Here is a 12,358-nt window from a genome sequence, read left to right as displayed (position 1 = left end):
GTGGCCCGATGCATTTGCACCCACTTCCGGCAGTCCTGCTCAGCAATGGAGGCAATCAGCGCCATCCAACGTAGCCGTGGCCTTCCACAACACAAATTCATTTTGGATGTGTCCACACGCTGGAACAGCACATTGCATATGCTTCAGAGACTCTGTGAGCAGAGACCAGCTATAAATGACTACATCACTGAGAAGCAATACCACTCCAAATTTTTTGTCACACCACATCAGTGGCTCTGGATGCAAGACCTGGTGGACATTTTAAAAATTTTCGATGAATGCACAGCGGTACTGAGTGCAGACTATGCCACACTGGGCCAAGTGCTACCTGTGCTGAGGATCATAGAGGGGGTGCTGAGAAAACGCCATGCTGAGATTTGTGAGTGCACCAGTGCTGGAGGCAGTCAATTATTCCCCAATCCTGCAGTTAGGCTTGCAGAATTCCTTCTGCAGGAGCTGGGCACCAACGAACACATCACTTCAATCAGGGGGGACATGAAATACGTTGCTGCTGTATTCCTTGAACCACGGTTCAGGGATAGCACAACAAGGGTGGAGCCTCCAAACGACAACCCTGACTTCCAAAGTTTAAAAAAATATTTGAGAAAGTCATGGAGTGCTTCCAGAGAGATGGGCTGGATGAGAAGGACCTGGGTGAGGCTAGTAGGACTACTACCTCCCCTGAAGACAATATCTGCAGCAGTAGCACCATCACCAGCAGGAGGGGCAATGATGACGCCACAGCAGCTGCACCACCAACAGAGTCAGACACAGGGGCATCTTGTCTCAAGTTCAGCTTTTACTCCTCAATGGCAGTGGAGCTTGGTGTAAGTGGGCGCAGGCAGGGGGAATGTGCCAAAGCAGCCAGGAAAGCATCAGCCTATGATGTGGCTGTCCGGGAACTTGAAGGTTATTCAAGAGAGAGTTTCTCGGGAACACAGATCAGCCCAGAGAGTGATCCTCTCCTATACTGGGATACAAAACGTGGCGTTTGGCCACATCTGACCAAAGTCGCCATTTGGCATCTATCTTGCCCTCCCTCGAGTGAGGCCTCTGAAAGGCTTTTCTCCACCACAGGCAACATTGTCACCGCCCACTGAAGCAGACTCACGCCACAACATGTCTCCACCCTCGCCCTCATACACTCCAACAGGGGATGGATTCCCAAGGAGCACCTCCCCCCCCCAGCTGTCAGCAGCAGAGTAGAGCAGTCATCAAGTGACGAGGAGGACCCCTGGGATGATGACACTGCTGCTAATGTGAGCCAGAGTTCTGAGGGACAATGAGGTAGAATGATACAATTTGTGAGTGGTCACACTGAGGTGTCCCTCAGAACTTTGTCCAAACCTGCAGTCCCTGTCTGGCCTGAGCAGAGCCCAAAGCACTGGCGACATGTGGCAGAGCTTTATAATACCTCACATGCAGAATCCAGTTGCGCTACCCGACTGTGTGTGGCGGACTATGCAACAGCGTTAGGGATGGCGGAGAATTTCTCCCCAAAACTTCGGGGGGCCGAGCGCCAACGTGTTCGGCCCCCCGAACAAGTTTCAGGGAGAAATCCTCCGCCCCCCCCGCCCCCCACCCCCACCCGGGACGGGACTTACCTTCCCTGAATGTCCCTCCTGGCGGCGGGTCCGGCTGGCGGTTCGTCCGGTGTTCGAGCGGGGCGGGAGCGGCAGCCAGTCTTTTGACCGGCTGCCGCCCCCGCCATTGCAATGAAAGAAAAAAAAAAAAACACGTCCCCTGATAGGCTACGTGACGATTCACGTAGCCTATCACGGCTAGATTTGCAAAGTCAGCCGTGATAGACTATGTGAATCGTCACGTAGCCTATCACGGGTGACTTAAAAAAAAAAAAAAAGTGTGTACGGATAATGGCGGCCCCCATAGGGAGCCGCCATTCCCCTTCCTTATTTGGTCGCTGTAGTCTACGTCAATGTTTACATAGACTACGGCGAAAATAAGGGCAACGCTATTTGCGTTGCCCTTATTTTCGCCGTAGTCTACGTAAACATTGACGTAGACTACAGCAACTAAATAAGGAACGCGAATGGCGGCTCCCTATGGGGGCCGCCATTCGTGTATGCGCTTTTTTTTTTTTTTTTAAGTCACCCGTGATAGGCTACGTGACGATTCACGTAGCCTATCATGGCTGACTTTCCAGATCTAGCCGTGATAGGCTACGTGAATCGTCACGTAGCCTATCAGGGGACGTTTTTGTTTTTTTTTGTTACTTTCGTGTTCGCGGCCGGGCGAGGCGGGAAGCCTCCACCCCGGCCTGAATTTCGGCCGGGCGAGGCGGGAAGCCTCCCCCCCCTGCCTGAATTTCGGCTGGGCGAGGCGGGAAGCCTCCCCCCCCCCGGCCTGAACTTCGCGGGGGGAGCAGCGAAGCGCTCCCCCCCACCGCGAAAAAGCTGCGAGAAAAGGTAAGTGACTTTTGTTCACCCCTAAACAGCGTACATCCCTACTACACACACACACACACACACACACACAGAGTTCTCTATGCATCCCAGTGTACTCCGCTATCGACTGTATATGTGTATCTTTACCCCTCTGAATGTTAGTATGATTCTGATTCCCCAAATGTATGTATAGTTCTATTTCTCTTGATGTTGATGTATGCTTTTAATTCATTTAAAATTCTTTCATAAATCATGGAATTGCTTTCAAAGACCTTGTTGTGGTCTCTCCCTGGACTCCTCAGCTTTTGGGTTTTCCTAAGCACCGAGAGCTCTATGTGAAAAGATCCCTCTGGTATGCGTCCAGTTTACATGTATGTTATATTTTTTATTTATTTTTATTTTATTATTAAATTTATTAATCGCCCATCTGGCTGGTCACCCAGCCACTCTGGGCGATGTACAACACACAATAAAAACAGTTTAAAACAATAAAATTCTACAATAAAAACATTTTCTAAAATACCCTAACCCACCCCAAATGCCTGCCTGAACAACAGCGTTTTTAATGCACGACGGAAGCTCATTAAAGAGGGGGCATGACGGAGTTCCACAGAGTGGGGGCCACCACAGAAAAGGCCCTCTCCCTCGTCCCCACCAGTCTAGCTGTCCTGGCTGATGGGACAGAGAGAAGGCCATCCGAGGCTGATCTTGTTAAGCGGCCTGTCTGGTGCTGCTGGAGGCGCTCCTTAAGATAGGCTGGGCCGGAACCATATAGGGTTTTAAAGGTCAAAACCAACACTTTGAATTTGGCCCGGAAAACAACTGGTAACCAGTGCAACTCCTTCAGCACTGGAGTGATGTGATCTCGCCGGAGGCTGCCTTTAATCAGGCAAGCCGCCGCATTCTGTACCAGCTGCAGTTTCCGAACTGTCTTCAAGGGTAACCCCACGTAGAGCGCATTACAGTAGTCTAAACGAGAGGAGACCAGGACATGTACTACTGATGGGAGCAGATGGTCGGGAAGGAAGGGGCACAGCCGCCGTATCAGATGGAGTTGATACAGCGCTGTCCGGCTCACAGCTGACACCTGAGCCTCCATGGACAGCTAGGAGTCCAAAATGACCCCCAGGCTGTGGACCTGGTCTTTCAAGGGTAGCCGTACCCCATTCAACACCAGGTCAACATCCCCCAGCCTCCTCTTGTCTCCCACCAAAAGTACCTCGGTCTTGTCAGGGTTCAGCTTCAGCTTATTCCTCCCCATCCAGCCACTCACTGTCTCCAGACATTTGGACAGGGATTCTACGGCCAACCTTGGTGAAGATTTAAACGAGAGGTAGAGCTGCGTGTCATCCGCATATTGATGACACTGCACCCCAAACCTCCTGATGATAGCCCCCAGCGGCTTCACATAGATGTTAAATAGCATCGGGGAGAGGATGGAACCCTCTGGCACCCCACAAGTAAGTGGCCACGGGTCCGAAACCTCCTCTCCCAGTGCTACCCTCTGGTACCTGCCGGAGAGGAAGGACCGGAACCACCGCAATACGGTGTCCCCAATGCCCAACCCCTCCAGGCGGTCCAGGAGGATACCATGGTCAACGGTATCGAAAGCCGCTGAGAGGTCGAGGAGAACAAGGAAGGAGCATTCACCCCTATCCAGAGCCCTCCTCTTATCATCTACCAAGGCGACCAAGGCCATTTCCGTCCCATGCCCAGGCCTGAAGCCCGACTGAAATGGGTCTAGATAATCAGTTTCTTCCAAGTATGCCTTCAACTGCACCGCCACCACCCGCTCAATCACCTTGCCCAAAAATGGCAGATTTGAGACTGGGCGAAAGTTGTTCAAAACTTGAGGATCCAAGGAGGGCTTCTTTAAGAGCGGTCTTATCAGTGCCTCCTTGAGGGCTGATGACATCACTCCCTCCTCAAGGAAGGCGTTCACCACCGCCTTGATCCCCTCACCCAGTCTCTCTCTGCAGCTCATAATGAGCCAAGATGGGCAAGGATCAAGTAAGCAGGTGGTCGGCCGTACCGATGAAAGCACCTTGTCCACTTCATCAGGAGGAAAAGCTGGAACCGATCCCACAAAACCGGATAGCCACAGGCCGCCTCTTGCTCACTAACTGTATCCACAGCTTGCAGAGTAACACACCTAATCTGATCAATTTTATCTGCAAAATGCCTTGCCAAGGCCTCACAGGAGGCCTTAGAATGCTCCAGTGGTTTCGGAGCCACAGGACCGACCAGGCTCCGGACCACTTGGAACAGCCTCCTGGGACAGCACTCTGCAGACGCGATGGAGGCAGCATAATATTCCTTTTTTGCTGCCTTCACCTCCACGTGATAGGCTGAAGATACAGCTCTAGCCCGTGTCTGATCGTCTTTGGAGCGAGACTTCCGCCACCGGCGCTCTAGCCGTCTCACCTCCTGTTTCAGAGCTCGTAACCGCGGATTGAACCATGGTGCAGTCCGAGCCCTGTTCAGGGGGAGAGGGCGTTTCGGAGCCACCTGATCTAATGCCCCAGTGATTGCAGCATTCCAGCCACCCACCAGGGTCTCGACCGAGTGGCCGTTGGCATGCCCCAGAGAATCCCCAAGCGCGTTCAGGAATCCATTCGGATCCATAAGATGCCTGGGGCGGACCATTTTAATGGGTCCTCCACCCCTGCGGAGGGGCTGTGGAACTGAGAAGTCCAACGTCACCAGATAGTGATCTGACCATGACAAGGGGGTGGTGGATATACCCCCGACTTCCAGATCACTCCCCACTTCTCCAGAAACAAACACAAGGTCTAGTTTGTTTGACTGGCTACATGGGTGGGCCCAGTTGGAATATGGTGCAGCTCCCAGGAGGCCATGGTCTCCATGAAGTCCCAAGGCGCTCCTGTAAGGATGGCCTCTGAATGTATGCTGAAGTCCCCCAACACCAGTAAGTTTGGGGACTGTACACGCACATCAGAGACCACCTCAAACACCTCGGCCAGGGAGTCAGTCATGCAGCGGGGTGGACGGTACACGAGCAGAATCCCCAGACTGCCCTTCGGGCCCAACCTCCAGTACATGCACTCAGCAACCTTGGTCTCCCGGAGAGGGGGTCTGGTGAAGACCAAGGACTCTCGGTAGATATGCACCTACATGTAAAACAAAGCATACTTCATAGAATCGTAGAGCCACAGAATCATAGGGTTGGAAGGGGCCTACAAAGCCATCGAGTCCAACCCCCTGCTCAATGCAGGTATCCAAGTCAGAGCATCCCTGGCAGATGGCTGTCCAGCCTTGTCTTGAATGCACTCATTCATAACATCAGGGATGCGGACTGTCCATCTCCCTATGAGGGAAGCTGTTCTTGTTTTGCTGGAATTCTGGGGAGGCATTCTTGTTGCGGTTAACAGTAAGCAAACACAGAGATCATTGTGTACAATGATCTATATTTAAGAAATTATATCTGTGGACTTGAACCAAGGAATTGTAACCTATTTTTTAGAAAGAACTTTATATACAAACAGAACAGATCAAAACAAAACAAAACACAGAAACAATTCAACAATTCAACAATTCAAAAACAACGTTGGGGTGGCTGGCTGTGGCTGCAGGCCTCAGCTCGTAGGAGGAGGATGGCTTTCCCGCTCCAGGGCCTCCACCCTTCTTCGAAGGTCGTCACCTGTGTGTAGAAAGAAAGAGAAGAATAAAGCACAATGGTAATATGCATCTTGCAGGCAGAGTTGTTAGCTCAGGTCAGGTGCCATTCTGTAGTACTACTTACAGGTCCTCCTGAGCATCCGGACGTCTCTTATCAGAAGCGTCAGGATCACAAGAGGAGGGGCTTCATCTGTGGAAGAAGGGTGGCCTTCCTCCACGAATGCTGCTCCTCTTGCTGCTGGCTCTTCCGCTTCCTCCTCCTCCTCTTCCTCCTCCTCCTCTGTCCTCTCCCTCTCCGCGGCCCTCAGTGCCTCCTCCACCAGCAAGGCACGATGCGCAACTGTGGGATGTCACAGTAACAGAATGAATGCCTTTATATATGTGGTGAGTGAACAAAACCACAGTCACTGATTGATCTGTCTATCACCATCCCCACTACCATAAGGACCACTGATTCTGTCCTCCCACCACAAGGTCTAATGATGAGGGGATAATTAGGGAGGCAGATTATACAGTACTGACAGTTTTGGTGTGATGGGGACTGTTGCACTTCTGTAAACATGCACAGGATTGCACTTCTAGTCACCCCACTTCTACATTTGCAATGCCATGGTATCTGTTCATTCTAGAGATGCATTGCATAAATGCCACCTTTTTTCCTAGCGCAAGGAACCCAAGGCGGCTCACATTAGCCTCTTCCTCTCCATTTAATGCTCACAACAACAACACTGAGGTAGGCTGGGGCTTTCTGACTGGGCCAAAGTCACCCAGCGAGCTTCCATGGCTGAGTGGACTATACCCAGATCTCCAAGGTCTCAGATGAACACTTGCTCATGAGTTGACTTGAGTGCCAATGTCTTGGTAGAAAGTGGGGTGGGTGGGGTGCAAAAATTCAGCAATCACTACATGAAGAAGGAAGACGACACCGAGAGGCTGGCCCTGTTGCTGCTGGGCTAGTGCCAGTCCCCCTGTGTGCACTGCAGAGACCGGCAGCAGCAGCATTTCCCTGGAAATGGACAGTGTGTCAGTGTGTAATATGAGTTGTAGTAGCCAGGCCCGCATAATCCTATGCATGTGGTTGTACAGGGAAAAACAATGCAGTTCCCAGCATCCCTTCTTCAACCAGCCAAAGTGGCCGGAAGATGATGGGACCTTTTTCTGTCCAAGTTCAGCAAGCATAGGATTGCAGGCTAAAAATGTCAGGATTTGTTTATTTCTGCATGAGACCACAAAGCGATAGCTTCATTTTCAGTACACATCCTTGTCTTCATATTTAGTTGAGCTTGATGATGGGATAACTATAACTTACCAGGCATATACCTCTGCAAAAATGGGGGCCGGCCTGCTTGGACCCACACTCTGCGGATGCGCCAGTAGTAGGCGGGGGGGTTGGACAGCGGTGCCCTCCGCTCGGCAGCAGCAATCCCCTCTCTGACGAAGGACTGCTTGAGCGCCTTCCATTTGGACCTCAATTGTCCAACTGTGTGATAGTGGGCCGCTCGCTCCATCCTGCTCTTTATCTGGGCCCAAAAAAGTTCATTGCGGCAGGAGGAGCTGCCAAACAGCACTGCCACCGCCTCGCTGTGCTTAATGTTGATGAGGAGGGCCTTGGTCTCCTCATGGTCCCACCTCCTGCCATGCACTGGTGCAGCCATTTTGCAATTTGCACACAAACAAACAGACACACCAAGACAGCCATGCGCACAACCACCACTTAACTACACACACACACAGACCAACCCATATAAAAACACCACAATGCACAACTACACACACACACACACACAGACCAGACAAAACCACAACAATGAACAAACAACAGAGGAAATCCAATAATAAGCAAGCACCACCATTAACACACCACCACCACCACACCACAGAACCCACAAATCCCCACGCAGATGCAAGCGCAAATGCAGATGACATTCAGGAAGTTAGCAGGAAGTTAGCAGGAAGTTGACGACAGATTTTGCGGGAGCGGAGCTGCAGCCCCGTTTTTTTTTTATTGTGACTGTGAGGCGGTTAGGTTAACAAGACCAGTAAACGCGAGGATCATTAAGCACAAATACACAGAAATTAATAAAATCCCTGTCCCTGTCCGAGAAAAGAAGACAGCGGGGGAGCGCACAGAAGGCGGGAAAGTGGGAAACATATTTCGGGCAGCAACGACAAAAAATACGTAAATAATTACGAAAATAATGGAAAAGTGTGCCATTATTTTCCAATAATGGAAAAGATTGCCAAGGCAATCCACAATGGCGAGAGTACGGCGGAAGCAACGGGGGGATTCCCCCCTATGGAGGAAATCCGTAAGCAATCACAACGTAATATTTACAATTACGTTGTAATTGTTAATCTTTACGTAGACTACAGGGGTCAAATAAGGGCAACGCAAATAGCATTGTCCTTATTTTCGCCGTGGTCTACGTAAAGATTTACGGAGACTACAGGGGTCAAATAAGGAATGCAAATGGCGCCCCATGGGCGCCGCCATTTGCGTACACGCTTTTTTTTTTCCCAAAGTCACCCGTGATAGGCTACGTAAGCCTCCCCCCCGGCCTGAATTTCGGCCGGGCGAGGCGGGAAGCCTCCCCTCCCCCGGCCTGAATTTTGGCTGGGCGAGGCGGGAAGCCTCCCCCCCTTCGCCTGAACTTCGGGGGGAAAAGCGAAGCGCCTCCCCCCCACCACGAAAAAAGCTGCCAGACAAGGTAAGTGACTTTCGTACATCCCTATCAGGAGGGAAGGTACAGGGGCTGGATATTCAGAAGTGGAAATGAAGAATTCCAAAGAGGCTGGCTTGGAATCAAATGACCCTATTTACATGCACGTGACTCCTGCTATCTGCACAAAGAAGCAAGCTGTACAAGTGTCATAGCAGGGCTTGCAAACAAACCAATCTCTCTGGGGTAGGTTGAGCCAACATAAGGAAGTGGCTGGGGTGTTGATGTTGGGTATCCTGCATGCCAATTCCTACTCACTCAGCGATTAAGCTCACTGGGTAGCCTTGGCCAAACGGCAATCGCTCTGGGAATAGCCCACCTCAGAGGATCATTGCCAGTCTATCCAAATTGCTCCTCTGAACATTGAGGGGAGTTAGGATACAGACGGAAATGATGATGACGACGACAACAACAACAACGATGATATTTTTGGTAGCTATAGTACTGTGTGGTTTCAGGGCCAACCTTACCTAAAGTAATTACCTGAAGTGGTACACTGCAAAGTGTACAGTTCCTGCAAAGAGTGTTGGGAGGGATGCCTCCATCTCAGTCATCCTGGTGTTAATGTTTACAATGGAATGAAAAGCAGGGACAGAGCAGCTGATGCTACGCAAGGAACAAGGGAAGGATCAGATAACAGGCAAAGCAGTTCAAAAGCCACTGGAGTGGATGGGGTGGGAGAGGAGAACAGTGGGCTTGGAAGAAGCTGTGAAGACTGGGTAAAAGAATAGCAACTGGAATCCATTAAAGTCCTGGACAGAGAAGCAGCAGTTGGAGACATACTAACTTTCCAGGTACAGAAACTATTGACCCTCTTGGATATCAAAGCCATTCAAGACACCCAAGCTAATCATTTAAGTGATGGACAAAATGCTTGTGGCTGGCCCTGAGCTCGTAGAATAATGTGTACTTGTTCCACAGTGGAAAATGTGAAGGCATCCCATACTTAGGATGCTACATGGACCAACTGACTTGTGCAGTGTGGTAAAATACCTTTTTGCTCCAATAGGGAGAAATAGGAATAGTGCAGATACCATATTGGGGGGTGGGGGGAGAGATAATAACATCATAAGCTCCCAAGCAACATGTCTAGGGATGTACGAAAGTCACTTACCTGTTCGCGGATTATGTTGATGGTGGGGGGGAGGCGTTCCGTACCTCCCTCTGGAATCCTGGCCGGCTGGCTCCGCTCCGCAGGGATTCTGTGAAGCCACCAGCCGGCTCCGCCAGCAGCCGGACATCCGGCCGCTGGCTAACAGGGACGCAAATGGCAGCGGCCGTAGCCGCCGCCATTTGCGTCCCTGCAGTCAGCCGTGATAGGTTATGTAAATGTTTACGTAGCCTATCACGTCTGACTTTAAAAAAAAAAGACAACCAACGCACATACGCAAATGGTGGCGGCCACGGCCACCGCCACTTGCGTACACACGGGTTTTTTGTTTTTTTTTTTTAAAGTCAGATGTGAGAGGCTACATAAAGATTTACATAGCCTATCACGTCTTTTTTTTTTAATTGGAAATGGCAGCGGCGGCAGCCAGTCAGAAGACCGGCCGCCACCACCAAACTGCTGCTGGAGCCGGAGCCGCCGCCGCCCGGAAGATCTGCCCCAGGTAAGTCTCATCCCAGGGGGTGGTGGGGGGGTGGCAAGCTGTTCCGCCACCGATTTCGGTGCACTGGCATTCGGCCTCACTGAGATCCGTGGCAAAATTCTCTGACATCCCTAAACATGTCTCTTTCTCTTTATGCCTATATTTTTGAACAGCTTTACCAAGAGGAACTCTACTCACCAGCAAGAATATCCACTTCATCCATGATCTGAGTAATGAACAGGGTTACCCAACCTGCTTTGTGCTCATTCAGGAGGGCCCACACTTGGTGCCTGGAATAAGGATCCAGTCCTGCAGTTGGCTCATCTAATAATAAGACCTGCAGGCAGGGATGTACTTATATTTGTAAATTTAATCACATTGAGAAATTGGCAGTTAGTGTTCAGTGATGACATGTATTCTTTTTCTGTATGATGATATAAAACAGTGCACAATTCTGTGGCTTTTAAAGGTTTAAATAATTTCATATTGTATTTTGCAATTGAAACTAATTTTGTATAACTGTGAAAACTTCACTTTACACACAAAGCCTGAGAAAACTTTGAGATACATTTTGAGAAGACAATTAGATCAGACATCACCCTGCCGACAAAGGTTCGTATAATCAAAGCTATGGTTTTCCCAGTAGCAACGTATGGCTGTGAGAGCTGGACTATAAGGAAGGCTGAGTGCTGAAGAATCGATGCTTTCGAACTGTGGTGCTGGAGAAGACTCTTACGAGTCCCCTGGACTGCAAGGAGGCCAAATCAGTCAATCCTAAAGGAAATCAACCCTGACTGCTCAGTGGAAGGACAGATACTGAAGCTGAAGCTCAAATATTTTGGCCACCTAATGCGAAGAGAAAACTCCCTGGAAAAGACCCTGATGCTGGGAAAGATTGAAGGCAAAAGGAGAAGGAGACGGCAGAGGATGAGATGGCTAGATAGCATCACCGATGCAATGAATATGGACTTGAGCACACTCTGGGAGAGAGCAGAGGACAGGAAGGCCTGGCGTGCTATGGTCCATGGGGCCACGAAGAGTTGGACACGACTGAACGACTGAACAACAACAACAACAAGGGAGAAGAAACAAGAGAAGATTTGTGCCAAATCTTTCACCTTCCAACATTGATTCCCCCCACCCCCCGTGCTGGAAGGAACTCACATTATGTATTCTGTAGAATCTGTACCCACACAGACCAGAATTAAGGAGTTCCACAATCCATCACAGAGCAGTAAGTAAATATTGCAGTTATTAAAGAAATGTACTTACACAATATGTGCAATAGACCTTTTTGTTTGATCATGTTTTACCTGTGGGTCTCCTAAGAAAGTAATCCCAAGCGACAATTTTCGTTTCTGTCCACCACTTAAACGATTAGCTTGGGTGTCTTGAATGGCACTGATATCCAAGAGGGTCAATAGTTTCTGTACCTGGAAAGTTTATAAATACAAATGTCAAGTACTTGGATGTTTCGAATGTTTCCCTATTTTCCTTCTCAGCCTCTTGCTTGGTTGAAAGGTACAGGTTATACGTATCCATAGATCTTATATGGGTTTGCATGTTAATAGGTGTCTTAAATCTGGGGCCTGGCCCAGCCAGGACCCACACACTAAGCACTTTTAAAGGTTCCAATATGACTCAAGTCCACTTGTGTGATAGAATGATAGTTTATTGACGGAAAATTGATGCAGATATTTAAAAACAACGAAAGCCTACACACAGCCCTCCTGTTCTCAACTGCAGTCACTCTGGTTCCCAAAAAAGTGATGGCCATAGTCCCAGGACTGATTACCTGAGCAGGTGGCTGGCACACCTTCCCCCTCTCAGGTAAGAACAGGTAGCAGGCCAATCTGCTCAGGGTTTTATAGGAAAAATAGAAACTGTCACAACACACACATATACCGCTTTCCCTTCACCTAGAGAGGAGAAAGGCGGCCTTTCTGTTGGCAGGAAAGAAAGTTTCTCACAGCATAGTAAGAGCATCCTTATCAGCTAGAAGCTA

Source organism: Heloderma suspectum, chromosome 2, assembly GCF_057233095.1.
Source record: "Heloderma suspectum isolate Gila_16-S chromosome 2, 16-S_ref, whole genome shotgun sequence".
Lineage (NCBI taxonomy): Eukaryota > Metazoa > Chordata > Lepidosauria > Squamata > Helodermatidae > Heloderma > Heloderma suspectum.
Note: the sequence above shows the minus strand (reverse complement) of the source record.